Source organism: Ahaetulla prasina, chromosome 1 (assembly GCF_028640845.1).
Source record: "Ahaetulla prasina isolate Xishuangbanna chromosome 1, ASM2864084v1, whole genome shotgun sequence".
Taxonomy (NCBI): Eukaryota; Metazoa; Chordata; class Lepidosauria; order Squamata; family Colubridae; genus Ahaetulla; species Ahaetulla prasina.
Genome location: NC_080539.1, coordinates 299,128,814 through 299,149,277, shown reverse-complemented (window position 1 = coordinate 299,149,277; position 20,464 = coordinate 299,128,814). Strand labels below are relative to the sequence as shown.

At 36.5% G+C, this 20,464-nt stretch overlaps 1 protein-coding gene and 1 long non-coding RNA gene across 2 annotated transcripts in view; one reads left to right on the top strand and one right to left on the bottom strand.

Annotated features, from left to right (window-relative positions):
- The window catches only part of RAD51B (RAD51 paralog B), a 397,526-nt gene that overhangs the window by 92,317 nt on the left and 284,745 nt on the right, over positions 1–20,464 (bottom strand). The gene's annotated exons all lie outside the window — the stretch shown is intronic.
- Positions 1,607–15,832, top strand: LOC131187518 (uncharacterized). The gene is made up of 3 exons (XR_009152567.1): positions 1,607–5,377; positions 13,407–13,492; positions 15,389–15,832. It is a non-coding gene; the product is annotated as an uncharacterized LOC131187518 (long non-coding RNA).

Here is a 20,464-nt window from a genome sequence, read left to right as displayed (position 1 = left end):
CGGTATATAAATATGAAAAAATAAATAAATAATAAATAATAAATAAATAACAACAGATCTCATTATGGGAATAAAAAATCTCCTGACAAAAGTTCTGACAATCAGTTTCTCTTTCAACTTTTGTGAATAGGATGTCTGAGTATTCAACAAAAACCTACTGATTCAATATACATTCACTATTTATTCATCATTCACTTGAGTAGGAATGTATTCTCAAAGATCACACAGCTGAGTTCATATGTTAATAGTAATTAGCCTAGGAATGTGGGTACATCAATTAATCAGAATAGAGGTGGAAGGGATCTTGGAGGTCTTCTAGTCCAACCCTCTAACAGGAGACCCTAAACAATTTGTGGCAAATGGCTGTTCAGTCTCTTCGTAAAAACCTACATTGATGAAGTATCTACAACTTCTGAAGGCATGCTGTTTCACTGGTTAATTGTTTTCACTGTTAGGAAGTTTCTCCTTAATTCCAGGTTGCTTCTCTCCTTGATTAGTTTTCATCCATTGTTTCTTATCTTGCCTTCTGGTGCTTTGGAAAATAAGTTGACATCCTCTTCTGTGTGTGGCAGCCCCTTAAATACTGGAATACTGCTACCATGTGACACCTAGTTCTTTTTTCTAGACTGTGTCTCTGAACTCCAGATCCCAAATTGCTTCTTGAAATCCACAATATTGCTTTAGCGCCCCCATAATACAAAACAATAATAGTATAAAATAATAACACTTTGATCCTAGGGGCCTGACCAAGAATTACATTATAAAAAAGATACGGGACCATGTATTTTCCACCTTTTACTTTGGGCATGATGCTGATGTTCAGGAAACTGATGAAGATCAAAATATCCACAGAGCTCTTTCTTGGATAGCAAAACAAGCAGACTCTACCCTTATTTCATGCCATGTCCTGTAAACCCTTAGATGCTGTCTTGTCACCCACTGCTTGTAAACCCCATTTTAACAAAGCACTGGATTACTGCCATTCACCATTTTTTATTCTTTAATAAAAGAATAAAACACTCTTAAAACACTCTGATAACATTAGGGGGACAGGCCTTAAATTTGTGGAAGACTTTAACTACCTTGGTAGCATCATGGAAACAGATAGGAGAACAGAAGCACATGTGAAATATTGAATAGGTAAAGCAACTGCTGTCTTCCAACAAATGTGGTCAATATGGACCATGTCCGCTATACACACAGCAACCAATATCAAATTATTTAATGCCACTGTCATACCAACTATCATCTATGCCAGTGAGGCCTGGAAATCTTTAAGAATTATTCATAAGATCAAAGGCTTCCAACAATATTGTCTGAAAAGGATTCTTTGTATCTCATACTGGGACCATGTCACAAATGAGGAAATTCTACAAAAAAGTAATTCCCGAAGATTCTCTGATATAGTGACAGAATGAAGAATGCGCTTTGCTGGACATGTGCTCTGCATGCATGAACAATGTCTAGCAAAACCTGCAATCAATTGGATACTACCAGATGGTTGGAGAAAATGAAGAATGCCAAAGAAAACCTGACGCCAAAAAATTCAGGAAGATCTGAAAAACATCAACTTTAAATGGAATGATGTAGAGACTATAGTGCGGACTGAAAATTGTGGAGTACTCTTGTAGCCCATTGTGCTAAGCAAAGGATGTGATGATGAGGAAGATTGCCTCTGGGATTCAGGATGGGACTTACACATATTCTTGGAAATAAAAACACCAAAATGGTTGGCATTTGTGCCTTTGTAGCAGGCATGTTTCCCATATAATGATGATGATGATGATGATGATAATTAATAATAATATAATGTGAAGAAAAATTCAGTAAGGCAAAACAGCCAGGTATTATACCATCTCAATGGTATAATACCTGGCTGTTCAGCTGAATATGAGTCAGAAATGTGATCAAGCTGCCCAAAAAGCAGAACAGATAGGAACAGATTCTATTTCTTATAAATAAAGCTTAAAACTGCACTTTTGGGACATCCTATATATAAGATGATATATATTACTTTGGAAGGCAAAAAGATTATTCACTTATTCAGGGACACTCATATGGCACCTACTTGCACATCCTTAAAGCAGTCGTGGTTTGCATAACTGTTTGCTGGGGCTGCTATCCCATGCCAGAAAATATGCATTTAGTTTAGGGACTTGCACCAAGTGCTGTTTGCATCTTCATATACACCAAAGGATCTTTTTGCCTTTGAACCTGAGGCATTGCAGGTAATGCGTTTCACTGTGTTCTGAGTTGGTAAGATCTCACCCTTACTATTGGGTCCAATTTTAAGCACCAAATTTTAAGAACGATTCGGAGAAAGAGAGGGAGACGGTGAGGTGGACAAAAGGGAACTGGAGACTAGGTCTTCTTTGAGGCAATTTATTTCATTTTGATAACTGACCATTCATAGAATATTCTAAATAGCTTACAAGAGTTAAAACTAACATTATAAACAACAATAAATATAGCCACACTGTGAGATAAAAGCCATGCCAACTCACAAAAGACTATTTAGAATCAAGAGTGGTCTCACAGAACATCTTAGTTTGGAACCAGGGGGAAAAGTCGGGTTTTCTTGAAGGATGGCTGGGTTGGACTTGTATGGATCTCAGGGGAGTGGCAATGAGAATAGAGACAGAGGATGGTTCTTGGATCCCATAAGAGAACACTGTCTAAGATAGTTCTATGCAAGTATTTTTTTTTATTGCTTTAAAGTGCCAAAATAATGGATTTGTTCCAGGAAGGACAATTCCAGTTAAATGTTAGGAAATACATCTTCACAATAAAAGGAGTCCAACAATGGAATTAATTACCAAGGAAGGAAATGAGTTCTCCTCCAATGCATGCAAGCAGAGGCAAAACAACCACTGGTAAAGAATACATTGCACTGGCATTAAACTTAGTATAAAGGACCCCTTCCAACTCAAAGATTCCATATATCTTCTTTACTTGAGGAAGCAACAGTCTGTCTTGTTAGGAAGAAAAACTGGGCAGAAAAGCAAGAAGAAGCAGATAGACAAAGCATGAGGCTTCTCCTTCTCAGCCTTCTGCACAACAGACAGAAACTTATAAAGGCCTATATATGACTACAAGGGTTGCAGTTTCCTGTAAAACCCGTACGAAAAACCATGAAAAAATGGTAGGATATGGGGCAGTGTTTTGACTAGGCACTATGCCACAGGGAATCTTGTACTAATGATTTTGAGGCATGCACATTTTAGTGGTCACATTGTGTAAGGGTGGAATTGGCTTTCTCATGTTCCATCATTTGTCTTTGAATATTCATGTAGCACAACCATGTACAAAAATTTATTGATTTCACTAATAGTGAGGCTATCAATACAATAGCAACATTCTCATTATCCTGATTCATTTTTATTTTAGAAAGAATTTTTTAAAAAGTAACTAATTTTATTTATTTATTTGTTTTATATGTTTTATATATTTATTTATTTATTTTTATTTATTTATTTGTCACAACAGTATATATAAGCATAAGCATGAAAAACTATACTATATAAAGCATATATATAATCATAAGTATGTAATAATTATATGAAATTGGATACTATCAAAGGAAACATTAGGACAGGAACGGTAGGCACGTTGGTGCTCTTATGCACGCCCCTTACAGACCTCTTGGGAATGGGGTGAGGTCAATAGTAGATAGTTTTTGGTTAAAGCTTTGGGGATTTTGGGAAGAGATCACAGAGTCTGGCAGTGCATTCCAGGCATTAACAACTCTGTTGCTGAAGTCATATTTTCTGCAATCGAGATTGGAGCGGTTCACATTAAGCTTAAATCTATTGTGTGCTTGTGTATTGTTGCGATTGAAGCTGAAGTAGTCTTCAACAGGAAGGACATTGTAACAGATGATTCTATGAGTTAAACTCAGGTCCTGTCGAAGGCGGCGAAGTTCTAAATTTTCTAAACCCAGGATTTCAAGTCTGGTAGTATAAGGTATTTTGTTGTAATCAGAGGAGTGGAGAACTCTTCTTGTAAAATATTTCTGGACACGCTCAATTGTGTTAATGTCCGAAATAAGGTATGGGTTCCAGACAGGTGAGCTGTATTCAAGAATTGGTCTAGCAAATGTTTTGTATGCTCCGGTTAGTAGTGTAGAGTTTCTGGAGAAGAAGCTATGCAATATTAAGTTTACAGCTCTTAAAGCCTTTTTTGCGATGTAGTTGCAGTGGGCTTTGTTACTTAGAACATTTCATATGAAAACTCCAAGGTCTTTAACGGGGTGGGGGTCATCTACAAGGTAATGATCATCAAGCTTGTATTTAGTGTTCAGATTCTTTTTTCCAATGTGTAAGACAGCATTTGCTGGTTGAGTTGAATTGTTGAATTGTTGTTGAATTCAACAATTGTTGAATTGTTGTTGAATTGTTGTTGAATGCTGGTTGAACTGTTACCTATGAGGAATTTGCATTTGAATGTTTTGATCCAAGTTTCTAATTTCCCCTTCTTTCCCTAGTTCTCTAATACTTGGGTAAAAGTGACACAATTAAAAAAACAAAAGAAATGCAGTGACTCAAAAAGCAGTCACAGAACATATTCTTCTCATCAGTTATTCCCTATCTACAGACTGATTTATGAACAAAAGAAAAGCAATCTAACAAGGATGTTACACATTAATTGCTTTTTGTTGTTTCAGTTCAGACATATTAAAAATATATAGTAATTTTCATCTTGCAAGTAGAAAGTTTAGGAACATGATGACAGTGTCCTTTTTATTGTTCCTTATTCTCATGTTTTGGATTTTTTAGTGCAATAATGCACTGAGACAGAAGGTATTTCAGATGTCATGTATGCTGCATCCAACCTTCATTAATCATAGTGGGGATGAATACTAATCTTTGCTAATCTTTGTTTGGGCAAATGGTAGATTTATGTGTTCTAGGATCAGTAAAGATAGCTACATCTGGAACTGTAATTATTTACAAAAGCCTGGCACTACTTTTTAATGCTTCGAATTTCCATTGCCAATTCAATGGAAATTCCACAGTGCAGAGAAATAACTGATCAAACTCTACATCTTTACCCTGCAGATTCTACTTCAGATGAAAATAAACCTGATCAAAGGCTATTCTTCTATAATTTATTTACTGAATTTACATTCCACTTTTCCACCAAAGCATGGCCTCAAAGTGACTGGTAATCATTTACAGAAATATATGTTTTATTGTCTGCCAACATTTTGATTTTTTCTCATCTGCAGATATTATTCTGAATACCAATAATTAGTAACTCTACATTGGCTGATATTTCTTACAACTCTTCTATATGGTTGGCAGTGATGCGGAAGTTCTTTCTTGTCTGAGTAACTGCATTCATCCCCAGCAGTCTGTGCAAGTTAGCACTATTCTAGGTAGGCCAAAGGCTTTTTTTGTATCTAGGGTTTGGCTCAGTTATTACATGGTTTCTAAGTTGTTAAGTTTCTAAGTTGCTAAGCTGTGGGTGCAAGTGGGACATAAGAACATTTCTAAAAGAAGGAAAGGAACAGCAAACCACTTTTATACTGTTGGTAACAAACTGCATAGGTGTTTGTATAAAGTCATTAGAAAGAACGCTCAACTTGAGGGAGAGTCTATTTCTAAGCAAAACAATGATTGAAAATATACCCCGATGATACAAACTGCTTCCCAGAATCTTTTTATCTGTAGCAAGTGTGATGAATTCAATTGGAAAGACAACTGAATACAGGAAGTTCTGACTTACAATGGTATGTGACAGTGGTGGGTTTCTACCGGTTCTCCCTGGTTCGGGCGAACCAGTAGTGGCGGCTGCAGGAGGCTCCGTCCACCCGGACGTCATCACAGACGCTCTGCACATGCGCAGAAGCGCCACGCACAAGCGTGCACTCACAATTCTGAACCGGTAGCGAAGGTACGTGAAAACCACTACTGGTATGTGAGAATGATCTTGGGAGACTTGGTTCCAGAGATACTGTCTAGGCAACTGTTCAGATAAAAGGCAATTTCGCCTGCAGCTGGATAGTGGGCAGGGCAAAAGACTCAGAATAGACCATCTTTGATTTCTAGGGGTAATGGAGATGAGAGGAGCCTTGTACTTTTAAATTTGCAAGATTCTGTTAATGTAACCTTGTAATAAAGTAGAATTAGCTGATCTGGTCATGTTTCTAGTCTGGTCTACTTAGTGAGGCTGATGTGACTGGCAGTTTTCTAAGGAGTGATTGGACAGCACCTTGCCACCTCTAGAGGAACTCTAAGCACATTGATTCAAATAAAAGCTAATGCAGTTGGCACCCAGAGTCACTGGTTTGAGATGGGCATCCATAGAAATAAAATTATTTTTAAGTAAATAAATAGATTTCCTTCCATTTAACTTCTGCCATAGTTTTAAACAAGCCCAGAAAGGTCTTAAGAATGATCCTCAAATTTTATTCAGGAAACTCAAAACCTGTCTGAAATGAAATAGAGTGTATTGCTTCTCTTTCTTTGCTGACTGTCCTTTTCCTGACATTTTCTCTGATTGCTACTTTCTCTGTTCAGTGAATGTTCATTTGCCTTCCCTTCTCTATATAGATCTTGGCTTGTTATTGTGGGATTACTAATGAGTGCATATATGTGCTTGCTACCCCCAAAGGACAGCATCTGATTGATGGCCTGGTTATTCTAGTTTGTTTAGTAGAGGAAGGTATCAACGTCTTTCCAGCAAAGTGGTAGTTATTTTAAGATGACAAACATAAGAATTTATATAAAAACTCAGGTTTTTTGGGCGGGTGGGTTTGCATGCTTTTTTCTTTTTTGCTTTTAATAATGCACAATTATATGTAGTTTGAAAGGCAGGTCAATGCACTGTTCACCTGTGCTAAAATGTGCTTCACATGCTCTCCATTTTCTTCAGGATTACTGAAGAACAGAGGCTACAATGCTATCAAAGTTGTGGGCCTGTTTGCTTTCTTTGGCATGGGTGCAACAAGCTGATTCGGGAAACTGTAAACTGGAGTCAGGGAAAACCACTGGCCTAGATAGACACTGGCAGTTAGTGCAACAGCCAAAGTTAGCTCCTTTCAGTATTGAATATAAGTAGAGATATTTCCCTCCCTCCCCTATAAAAGTCTCAAAATAGCTTTGCTGCGTTTACAAATATCACATCCCCAAACTTCAAATTTGTGTAGGATACTTTCCAAAAAGAAAATTATTTCAAACCCAAACTGAATCTCCCAGGCAGACTGAATTTCCGGTCTGTTTTGCCTAGCATCCTAATCTCACCCCTCCCCTCTAAAGAAAAATAAAAGTGAAATACAAGTTTTGGGCCAGTTTTTAAAAACCACAAGCCTTCCTCTGTATGTGTGTTCCCTAGCTGAATGGCAGAAATTTGGAGATACTTGAAACACCATGTTTGGTGATTCTACCAAGCCAAAGGAAAACCATAAAACATGGGTTGAAAGAGGAGAGATATGAGTCAATCTATATATTCTCCAAAATTCTTGCTATATGAGGGAAATCTTTCTCTTCCTGAGATATAAAAAAATGTTGAAGCTGAGATGGAAAAACACAGCTTATTGAATATTCTGCAACACTCAAGAGTGAAATACGAGTGATAACATCAGTATTTAATCAATTTAAACTGTTTGAATAAGGAGACCTCTCTTTCCAGAGCTATTTCTATTTATTCTAGTTGGGCATTTGTGCATTTTAGAAAATCTTTTAGAAAAAACAATTAAATTATATTTACAAGAATATAAATTAGTACTTGATAGTTTTTTTCTCCAGGATCAGGCACTCAGCAGCAATTTTTTTTCTTTTGGTGAGGAATTTGGGAAAAGGTGAGAGGGGATTGTCATATAACTGATACTTTTTTATGCAGGAAAGCCTACAGTAGAAGCCATAGGTTACCCAAGCAAGCATTTGCCTCCAATTTCAAGAAATGCAATCATAGAAACACCAAGCCTTGACTTTTTCCTTTCTTTTCAGGAGCCTAGGATATTTATTTGTTTGTTATTATTTGTTAAATTTATTTGCCATCCATCTCATCTTGGGGCTACTCAGGGCGGCTTGCAACAATAAAACAGAAAAGAATGATTAAAAAATGTAAAGATAAAAACAGCAAAGGAATAAAAGAAAAAGAAACAATGGAAGTACCACACTACATGGAGATGTGGGGATGGAGAAGTGGCGGATATGCGAAGATGTGAGGCTCCCATATTTTCACTTCTAGTGGGCAATTGAAACAAAACCAAAACTTCAGGAGAATTGAAGGGAGAAAGTTGCAGATGCAAGTCTAAGGTTCTGTTTTTCTTTCTAAAGTGCTGCTATGTCCCCGTAAGCTTGTGGCTTCCTGCATCCTGCTACAATATTTAAAAAGATCCTTTCTATGATATCTTGAGGCAAATATCCAGTATTAACAGGAGGCCTTTTGTTCTCTTCATTTTAAAAGTGGACTTTAACCCAGTTACTACAGAGTGAGTCACTGTATAAACAACTAAAACAAAAACTCTCCTGTTTGGTCCTCTCTCTGCTCCCACTGGACAGGTCAGAGATATGTTAGGCCTGACCTGCTTTGTCCCTTGGGAACAGTAACTAGGGATAGCATAGCATCGCTGCCGCAACAAACACACTTAATGTGGCTCTTCGGTAGAAATGAAACAAACATGCAGACAACAAACCATTCTTTTGAACTTCTTAAAACTCCCTGTTAATATTCCTAAGTAGGTTGTATTAAATGAAGTCAAGAAGGGTGAAATTAATCAAAGAAAATGCACAGTATTAGGAAACCGTGGAAAAAAAGGTCCATATTGACCATGAGTATGGAAAAACTTGCCTAGCAGATGTGGCAATAGATCTGTTGCAGAAATGTCAGCTGAAATTAAATCCAGCATTAGAAAACTGAGCTTTATTGCTATGGGAAACGTGCTAGTTTAGACTGGATATTGGTTGGAAAAATTAGGAATGGTAGGGAACTGTTCGTGCTGCGCACATAAGGGAGAAAATGGCAATCAGGATAAAGCAACTCTGCAGGAGCCCTTTCTGCAGTCAATTTGATTTTAAAAAGCAGCCATCTTTATATACATCATACATACACACAATATTCTTTCCCATTATATTTCTGCTGCATTCAACTTACATTTTTGTTTCTCTTCAACTCCCATTTCCACACAAGTAAACTGACAGATTGAATTGAAGTTAATTATCATATACAGCCATTTTTGTTTCTCTTCAACTCCCATTTCCACACAAGTAAACTGACAGATTGAATTGAAGTTAATTATCATATACAGCCATTTTTGTTTCTCCTCAACTCCCATTTCCACACAAGTAAACTGACAGATTGAATTGAAGTTAATTATCATATACAGCCATTTTTGTTTCTTTCAGGAACTATTCTTCACAATAGACAACATAAATCCCATACCTTTCAACCTGTATTTTCATACTTGAATGTTTTAATTCCCACCCCCACCCCATTTCCCCATATTTACAAATTTTAAGATACACAAATCTATTTATCTACTATAGTATTTTTTTTCCAGTTTATGCATACCTTGGAGCCGTTCATTTTCCCTATCATACATACACACAATATTCTTTCCCATTATATTTCTGCTGTATTCAACTTACATTTTTGTTTCTCTTCAACTCCCATTTCCACACAAGTAAACTGACAGATTGAATTGAAGTTAATTATCATATACAGCCATTTTTGTTTCTCTTCAACTCCCATTTCCACACAAGTAAACTGACAGATTGAATTGAAGTTAATTATCATATACAGCCATTTTTGTTTCTCTTCAACTCCCATTTCCACACAAGTAAACTGACAGATTGAATTGAAGTTAATTATCATATACAGCCATTTTTGTTTCTCTTCAACTCCCATTTCCACACAAGTAAACTGACAGATTGAATTGAAGTTAATTATCATATACAGCCATTTTTGTTTCTCTTCAACTCCCATTTCCACACAAGTAAACTGACAGATTGAATTGAAGTTAATTATCATATACAGCCATTTTTGTTTCTCTTCAACTCCCATTTCCACACAAGTAAACTGACAGATTGAATTGAAGTTAATTATCATATACAGCCATTTTTGTTTCTTTTCAGGAACTATTCTTCACAATAGACAACATAATTCCAATACCTTTCAACCTGTATTTTCATACTTGAATGTTTTAATTCCCACCCCACCCCATTTCCCCATATTTACAAATTTTAAGATACACAAATCTATTTATCTACTATAGTATTTTTTTCCAGTTTATGCATACCTTGAGCTGTTCATTTTCCTATCATACATACACACAATATTCTTTCCCATTATATTTCTGCTGTATTCAACTTACATTTTTGTTTCTCTTCAACTCCCATTTCCACACAAGTAAACTGACAGATTGAATTGAAGTTAATTATCATATACAGCCATTTTTGTTTCTCTTCAACTCCCATTTCCACACAAGTAAACTGACAGATTGAATTGAAGTTAATTATCATATACAGCCATTTTTGTTTCTCTTCAACTCCCATTTCCACACAAGTAAACTGACAGATTGAATTGAAGTTAATTATCATATACAGCCATTTTTGTTTCTCTTCAACTCCCATTTCCACACAAGTAAACTGACAGATTGAATTGAAGTTAATTATCATATACAGCCATTTTTGTTTCTCTTCAACTCCCATTTCCACACAAGTAAACTGACAGATTGAATTGAAGTTAATTATCATATACAGCCATTTTTGTTTCTCTTCAACTCCCATTTCCACACAAGTAAACTGACAGATTGAATTGAAGTTAATTATCATATACAGCCATTTTTGTTTCTTTCAGGAACTATTCTTCACAATAGACAACATAAATCCCATACCTTTCAACCTGTATTTTCATACTTGAATGTTTTAATTCCCACCCCCACCCCCTTTCCCCATATTTACAAATTTTAAAATACACAAATCTATTTATATACTATAGTATTTTTTTTCCAGTTTATGCATACCTTGAGCTGTTCATTTTCCTATCATACATACACACAATATTCTTTCCCATTATATTTCTGCTGTATTCAACTTACATTTTTGTTTCTCTTCAACTCCCATTTCCACACAAGTAAACTGACAGATTGAATTGAAGTTAATTATCATATACAGCCATTTTTGTTTCTTTCAGGAACTATTCTTCACAATAGACAACATAATTCCAATACCTTTCAACCTGTATTTTCATACTTGAATGTTTTAATTCCCACCCCCACCCCATTTCCCCATATTTACAAATTTTAAGATACACAAATCTATTTATCTACTATAGTATTTTTTTTCCAGTTTATGCATACCTTGGAGCTGTTCATTTTCCCTATCATACATAATTACTTTGATACATTAATTTTCAGTTCCACCTTCCTCATTGCATCAAAAGATCTATCTATTATTCATTGTAAATCATTTGGATCTTCAACCAACAACTTGGTATCATCCACATACAAAAGTGCACGCATACTCCCTTTGCCAACCATTTTCTTTTAACATTGCCACAAGCAATCCACAGAGATTTAATAATAGATTAAACAATCCAAGGATATGACACATGCATATCTTACTCCCTGTTCAGTGTTGAACTATTTTTCATTCATTTTCATGCATGGTTTATTTCCACTACATATTGCTGTTCGCACTTTCAGCAATCAGTCTTCAGCTATTCACACAAAAAGTTCCTTATACAAAGCTTTATTAGATTTATCATAACTTTTTTCTAATTTAATAAATATACAATAGAAATTATTTCTTCCATTAATACACTTCTCAGAGACCTGCTGAAGAGCAAAATATTTATTCAGTGTGTTCTTTCATGCTCATTTAAACAAAATGCTGCCAGATAAGTTCCCAGGAACACTTAATAGACAAACCACACTGCAGTTGAAGGAGAGAAATGGTGTTGGTTAGGGCAAGTAAAGGAAAGCCAAACCATGCCTCTCCCTAATCATCTTCCCAGGGATTTAAGAAACAATAAAACCCTGCCAGCTTAGCTATAAAACAATTAGAAGGCCAAGGAATACTGGATAAAACTGGAAGAAGAGACTAGGAAGAGAGTACAGGCCCTGGAAACTAAGACTAGGAAAGATAAATTTATTAGTATAGTATATTAATATAGAATAGTAAAAAATTTAGTAAGCAACTTTGTTCAGAAAATAAATGAATGAATATATATCTATATCTATCTATCTCCAGGACTGCCTGGATAAGTCCCTGCAGTTTTCTTGGCAAGTTTCTTTTTTCAGAAGTCGCCTGCAATTTTCTTCATACGGCTGAAAAAAGTACCTGGCCCAAAGTCACCAAATTGCTAAGGCAGGACTAGACTAGTGCTAAGGCAGGACTAAACGTCATGATGTCTATTTAGAAACTAGATCCTCTCTCTCTCTCCCTCCCCCCAACTCTCATTGTATTTTTCTCTGTTAGTATTTTCAAGTTAGACTAAATGGTGCATAAAATCTGGGATCCATTACAACTATGGAATTGAAATTTCCATGATGTTCAGGCCAGCTTTACTTGCAAAGTTGTAGGTATTCGCAAAGCTGTGGCCATTCTAAAATACGCCTCCTAACAGAGATGAGAGACTCTGGGAGGAGTATTTTAGAGACACAAAATGTAGATTATGACTTTTAGAGTTGTAAATTCTCTAAATATTCATGGACTTAATAGTTAAAATGTTGGACTTGGAATAAAGAGACTCATATTCTAGTCTACTCTTAGCCACAGAAATTTATTGGATAACTTTCAGCCAATCATTCTCTCTCAGCCCAATCTACTTTACAGAATGCTGAAAGGAAGGAAGGAAGGAAGGAAGGAAGGAAGGAAGGAAGGAAGGAAGGAAGGAAGGAGGAATTTGTTTCTGATATAAATAAACATTGATTATTGTTGACTTGATCATCTGTCAGTTCTTCAGGGTAGACCAGGTCAGGAAACAGATATTCAGAAGACTCCTGGAGCTCTATTGTTGTAGGGTATAATCCCAGAATCTTGAAAGTCTGCCAGTTTTCTTTTCCCTATTCTTTTACCATACCGAATCAAGGCACACTTATTTTGACTCTGTTTCTCACACTCTCTCCTTTCCCAGGTCTGAGATGTTATTTACTGTCTATTTTTATCAGCTATGATTCTTGCTTACTTTTGTCAACTTCATCTCTCTTTTCTTTTGTATCCTCTTTCAAATGACCTATATTAAATAATTAACTTGTAAAAGAAGCTTTTGAAAGATGGCTAAGTTTCACTTAAACATGACCAATTCAGATCTTTCTTTCTTGCCAAACAAATAGCATGCTAAATATGGTGCTAGAACATGGTTTCTACATTATGCCTGTAAACCTTCATGTAAGAAGCTTAGTTAATGAAAATTTTGCCTTCCCATCCACATTAACACCACCATTTTTAACTTTTTAGACACAAGTAATATGCCAAAGATACTCTCTTGAAGAGGAAAAACTGCTGTCCCTTTAAGCTCCAAAAGGATGCATTAGGTTAAGGTGGTAAGTGCTCTTTGTGAAATCTTTACACACTCATATATCACAGAAAGCCAGAGAGAAATAATGAAACAAAGGCCATTCCTTTCAAGCCCTGTTTAGAAGCTTTAAATTGTCAACTGTGATAATTAAGATATTAATCTAAATGGACTTTAGATATGATCCAGCAAGTCTCTTCTTATGCTCTAATCCTCCATTAATTTTGGTAGAAATCCATTTATGATAGCATGCACTGTTTTATTTGCTTCATATTTAGAGGACTGCATAATGCTATCACAACAAGATTTTATCAATAGGCCATTGGTTGTTCTTTTCTCGTAAATGAATCTTTGTTGAGCTTTGCATTTTAAGAAGACACTAGTTCAGCTGTTGTTCACATTGCAAGATACTTGCTCAGTCCTATTCATTTTAGAAACTGGCTGAATTATCAGTTCAGCCAGTTCCACTCCAACCCATGTAAGTTGAATGCTTTAGATTCATTACATACTCAGATGTGGTTTCTTTTCTGTTAATAAATATATCAGAACACATCTTGAAAACTTTTTGGTAATGGGTGCAGAAAAGCCTGGCAGTAAATTCTACTGACTTGGAACTGAAGCTCAAAAGGCAGCATTATAGCTTCTTCAAGCTATATTTTATTTTTGTCAAACACTGGGGTAGCAGCACTTACAGAAATAGATTATTATTTTCTCTGGGTGAGCACCCAGGGCTACAGAAAAGGAGAGCCCCTTTTACAACTATTAATTGGACAATGAATGGTGGTGTAACTGTAAAGCCCCATAAAAAGAATAATAGTATTGTATCTCTGGCTTGTTTCCCACATTTCAAAGGCTACTAAGCAGCCGCATCTTTGCCCTTAGGTTACTGAGAAGGCTGAGTCTTGTGCTTATTATGATGGCTTTCCCTAATGATCTGAAACAAAAAAATGCACACAGTGATGTGCGTGTTTAGAGCTTCTGCGGCCACAAGGTCAAACACATTAAAAAAACAACCGAAAGTTTGGCTCTACAGTATTAAAAGAGAACCATTTGTCCAGCCCCCTACCCTGGTTTTTTTCTGCTGGCTGAGGCCCTGCTTTCCACTACAATTAACCGGAGGGCCAATAGGATTTGTGCCACCCCTTCTTCCACTTGGCTTCACTGCTGAGAAACAGCCTTGGTTGGCAGGGAGGGGGGAGAGAGCTTGACTGAATAGCCTTTAAGCATTCATTATCTGGCTCCTAATTATACGGCCGACATAGTGTTGTCTCTGCCTACGTGGGAACACTGCATCCCATTAATCAGCAGGGGGATATTCTGAGATGAAAGGACCTCCTTGTATATGTCCTTTGCTGTGGAAGACAGGGATGAGGGTTGGATAAAAAGGAGATTTATCAAGTCCCAGAGAGAGAGAGAGAGGGGAAAAAAACCCACAGCAGGTGAACTGCAACTCCATCCCCAGACCAATTCAACACCTCAGCTTGACTTTACCGTGTTCCCAGGCAGGCCTGCAAAAATAATTCACAAGCCTCGTCTTAGGGAATTTGTGCTGTCAAGGTTATGAGGCCAATGGCCACTTAGAGAGACGCAGAAGGGCAGGCAGATATAAACCAAACTCCAAACTTTATCCCTCCTGAGTCAGCAGAAAAAGAAATCCTCATTCTTTATGCACAAATACTGTGAGAAGAGCCCAGTTAGCATTCTCTGGGAATGCACCTGTACAGCTCGTTCCTAAGTCTATATAAATTTGTAGTCTTGCACCTGAGAAATGTGATTATAAGATTATGGTTTGGTCATACTATGTCCAACAAGGGTTTGTTTTAAACCCTTAAGACTGCATATAAGGAAAGCAGGTTTAAGAGATGATAACAGACAATGGAGATGCAAAAGCAATGCTGGTTACTCTTTTTTCTATCACCCATAGCTCCAGGGTTTCAACCTATGATGCAGAGAAGTATGTTCAGAAGTGAGGGAGTACAAGAACAACAGAAAAAAAAAATCACATGCAGGAAGAGATTGAGTGCATTACTTCCACCGCCTCTTTTACTCTTGACAGCCACTTTCTTAAAGATGTTTTTCTGAAGGCTGCATTATTACTGATTTTCTTGCTTGCTTGTTTTTCATATTTTTGACTGCCTATTTTCCTTGGATGAGATAATACATTTAATGATTGGGACCCTACTAATTCACTTGGACACATGGATGACTTTGGTATTTGTCATGTTTAGGTGAGCAAAAACCTTGTTGGTGATATACAATTGCTCTAATACTAATCTGAAAAACCAAGTCTGAAGTTTTAGAAAGAAACATTATAAATGTTATAATCTATGTACAGTTGTCAGTGGGGTGCACAAAGAATTTGATGGTGGTCTTGTGATTGGAGTGGCTCAAATTGCAAAGGCCCTTTTTTCAAGATTCTCCACTCAATCTGTGACACTTGTTGCAATTTTTTTTTATTAAAAAGTTTTACAGAAAATTTCCACAAATGCCTCTCTTCTCCCTCCTTTCCCCCCTCCCCCCCTCCACCCAATCCCCCCACCTTCCACGGACTTCCCAGAGCAAAATACAGGGTATAACATCTAACAATCATAAGCTAGAATACGCTAACTATCCATAAACTCCCATCCCTCCCCTAGAGCCTTAACTCCCCTTTTACATAAAGAAAAATATACAAATACAATTTTTACTTTCTATTCATTCATAAGCTATTTGATACTTCTTGGTCTGATATTTGTTTTGAATATAATCAATCCATCTTCTCCATTCCAGTATATATCTTTCTTGTGAATAGTCTTTCAGATACACTGAGATTTTTGCCATCTCCGCTAAATTCGCCACTTTTAATATCCACTCTTCCATGGTAGGCAGATATTCCTTCTTCCAATATTGCGCTACCAATAGTCTAGCTGCTGATATTAAATTTAAGATCAATTTAGTCTCTATTGCCGTACAGTCCGTAATTATACCCAATAAAAACAACTGCGGAGTAAACTTTATCTTCTTTTTCAAAATATTTTGCATAACCCACCAAATTTTTATCTAAAATGCTTTGATTTTTTTACAAGTCCACCATATATGAATCATTTGACTCATAACACATTAATCTATTTGCTAATATTTTAGCGAAAATCTTGTAATCAGTGTTCAAAAGCGATATCGGCCTATAGTTTTCTGGTTTACTACAGTCTTGGTCTTCCTTTGGTATCAATGAAATAAAAGCTGTTCTCCATGAAGGAGGCACATCTCCTCCAGATTGAATTTCGTTAAATAAATCTTTAAGCGGTTCTACCATTTCAAACTGTAAATTTTTATAATAGACAGCTGTTAGTCCATCTGTTCCTGGGGCTTTACCCGTTTTTAACTGTTTAATTGCTAAAATAATTTCCTCAGAAGTTATAGTTTGATTCAATCCTTCCCTTTGTTCTGGTGTAAGTTCACAAATATTTTCTTCCTGTAAATATCTATCTATATCTACACCTTGGATTGGATCACTAGCATATAACTTTTCATAAAATTCTAAAAAAGCTTTTTTAATCATATTCTGTTGATATACCTCTTTACCTTTATACTCTATCTTTCCAATAGTACACAATTTCTGTTTTTTCCTTATTGCATATGCTAACCATCTACCTGGTTTATTAGCATTACAAAATATATTATGCTTAACATATTGTAGATTAGTCGCCACCTGGTCTGCTATCAACATATTAAACTGCCCTGTAGTATATTTATTGTTTCTTTTACTTTCTTATCTCCTGGGCTAAGTATAAGTAATTGCTCTTTCTTTTTTATTTCCTCCTCTAGTTCCATCCACTTCTTCTGCTGTCTAATTCTATGTTTGTTATTCATGTGTATTAAAATTCCCCTCATGTATGCCTAACTTGCATCCCAAACCATTTTCATAGAAGTACCCTTATGCATATTCATAACAAAAAATTCTTTCATTTGTCTTTTACATTCTTTTACATTTTCTTCATATTTAAACAAATTTTCATTTAACCTCCAAGATTTCCTAGGTCCCTTATCCTGCTCAAATTCCACCCATACCGGACTATGATCGGTCAAAGTTCTTGAACATATATTTGTCTTCTTCCCTAGAAAGAAAATCATTAGTAATTAGTATAAAATCAATCCTAGAAAAGGATTGATGTCTATCAGAAAAAAAAAGTGAAATCTTTTTCTTCAGCATTCCGTTTTCGCCAAATGTCTCTCAGCTCCAAATCTTCCATCATATCAAAAAAAAAAAAAAGCTTTGGGCAATTTTGCACGGCTTGAAATATTTTGAGATAAGCCTTTTTTATCTTTTCAAGTATCCAATACTCCATTCCAGTCACCCATTAATATAGACGATTTATAATCCCACTGTATTATTTTATTATGCAAAAGTTTATAAATTTTTTCTTGCTATTGGTTAGGTGCATATACTCCAAGTAAAAGTTTTCTTCCCTTCCATTAGAAGCTCAATTGCAATGTATCTTCCTTGAACATCCGCCTCAATTAGCTTAGCTGTTAATTCTTTCTTTAAATATATAACTATACCATTCTTCTTCTCTGGAGCCGATGCAACAAAGTGTTTACCTAATCTTGAATTTATCAAATATTTTTGATCTAATATTCTAATATGTGTTTCCTGCAAGCAAATTACGTCATTTTTGAATTGTTTCAAATAATGAAATATCTTCTTTCTCTTTTGTGGTGAGTTTAAGCCATTAACATTCCAAGTTAAGAATCTATTTGGCATTCTTGGCACCTTGAAGCTTTTGGAGCATCAGATGAGTATCTTCCTGGATCTTCCTCTTTGGCCTACCCCCCCCCACAGCTTCTGTTTGAGTAATGTCTTGAATTATCGCTTGAGATAGTTGCATCTTTTCTTCTTGTTCTTTACCCTTAATGGCTGCTCGAGTCAATCTTTGCTCCTTTGCACCTTTTGTTTTTTCCTGTGGTTCTGGAGCTTGAGGAGTATCCGGAAGTTGTAATGAACCTACAGCCCCAGCTTGAACTTGTGCCTGCTCTCCTTCCTTCTCCTGCACTCTTGCCATCTCCACTTCTCTTCTCCTCCTGGCCTCTGATGATGGTGGATTTCCAGCCTTTAATACATTAGTGTAAAAATATCTTGCTTTCCAAACTGTGTTGAGACGATATCTTTCTCCTGCATAATTCACTATTAGTCCAGCTGGAACATCCCATCTTAACTGCATCTGTTGATTTCCAAGTTCATCCACCAAAAAAGCAAACTCCTTCCTATTTCTTAAAATTTTTGGAGGAATTTCTTTCAGCACTAATACCTCTTGACCTGTTATTTGGATTTTATTCTTGTAAAATGCTTGTAAAATTTCATTTCTAATCCTCCTGGTTGTAAAATAAATCACAACATCTCTTGGCAACTGTCTCTGTCTAGCAACCCAGGAGTTAACACAATAAATTTTATCAATTTGGAGTACAAAATCTGTTCGTTGCTCTCCAATCATCTGTGCAAAGGCCTCTGCAAAAATCTCTTTTAAGTTCTCTCGGTTGTTTTCTTTCAATCCTCTCACTCTCAGGGCAAATTCCATCAATCTGTATTGTAACAAAACCACTTCATCATCTACCCTTTCTACCTTAATCTGAACCTCCTCCATCCTATTTTCCAACTTCAAATTTCGTCCAGCTGGATCATATTTTTTGCCAAACCTGGAAATGCTTCCACGATGTCTTCTCTTATTTCCTTATTCCGAGCCTCAACAACATCTTTAACTTCTGATATCTCTTCTGCAATTTCCTTAAATTTTTCCTTGATAACAGAAGTTTGCAACTCTAAAGCTTCTTTTAGAGATTCCTTTAGAAATTCTTTAAAGGATTCTTGTAAAGCATCCAAATTTAATGCTTTTGGGTCAGCCGAATGAGCTGGTGAACCTCCAGCATTCTTGGAAACACCAGGCTTTATTTGCTTAGATGCCATCTTACTTTAAATTTGTGGTTTGCAACAATAAAATCAATAAGTCCAGTTCTCCTTAAACTTTTTCATAAACACAGTTCTATAGTCCTTTTCCTTTTCACTTTTTCTCTTAACTTAGGTTTAAAATCCAACAGCCTTGAACAGCGCTAAGGGCGTTAACATTAACAAGAACTCTCTTCACTTTCGTTTTCATGCCCTCTTAAATCATGAGTGCCATTTCCTTTGATCTTCTTAAGTTGTCTCAGCAGAAACAATGTAGCTACAGAGTTAAGGTTTATTACTTGCAATTGCCAATGCTCCTGTCTTTGCTCCGTCTGCTTTAATGTTGTAGCAGGGATGGTGTTTTGTTCTGCTTGAAAGCAGAAACGTCTCGGATCTGGAGCCCTATTGGGCTTTCCAGGGAGCTCTCACCCTTCAAGCCCCTAGAATTATTCCTGGGGCTTTCGGGGAGCTCTTCACCCGACTGCTCACCTTTCCCTCTTCTCCTGAGGGAGAGGTTTCCAAGCCGTCAGACAGCTGATTTGTGCTGTCTAAACGGCTCTTAACATGATCACAGGACTGGAAGTCTAAAAGACTGTCTTCAACACCTACGTTGCCACCGGAAGTCCACTTGTTGCAATTTTGACAGTCCTTTGGCTCCCCATTCACAAACTAACTGAATCTAGGATGCATCTGAACCAGGCCAAGCTAACCAGTTCACTTTCAATCAGGTGCCTTCATCTCTGCCAGTTTTATAAAGGTAGTTCTCAAATTATGACCACAATTGGGTCTAGAATTTCTGTTGCCAAGCAAGGCAGCTGTTAAGTGAGTCATAGTCAATTTTATGAACTATTTCTGTCAAACGAATCACTGTAGTTGTTATGTGAATCATGTGGTCATTAAGCAAATCTGGCTTCCCCCATTAACTTTGCTTGTCAGAAGCCAGCTGGGAAGCGCGCAAAAGGCAATCACATGACCCTAGGATGCTGCAACCACCATAAATACATGCCAGTTGCCAAGTGCCAAAATTCTGATCATGAGGATGCTGTAGTAGTCCTTAAGTAGGAGGATCAGTTAGAAGTCACT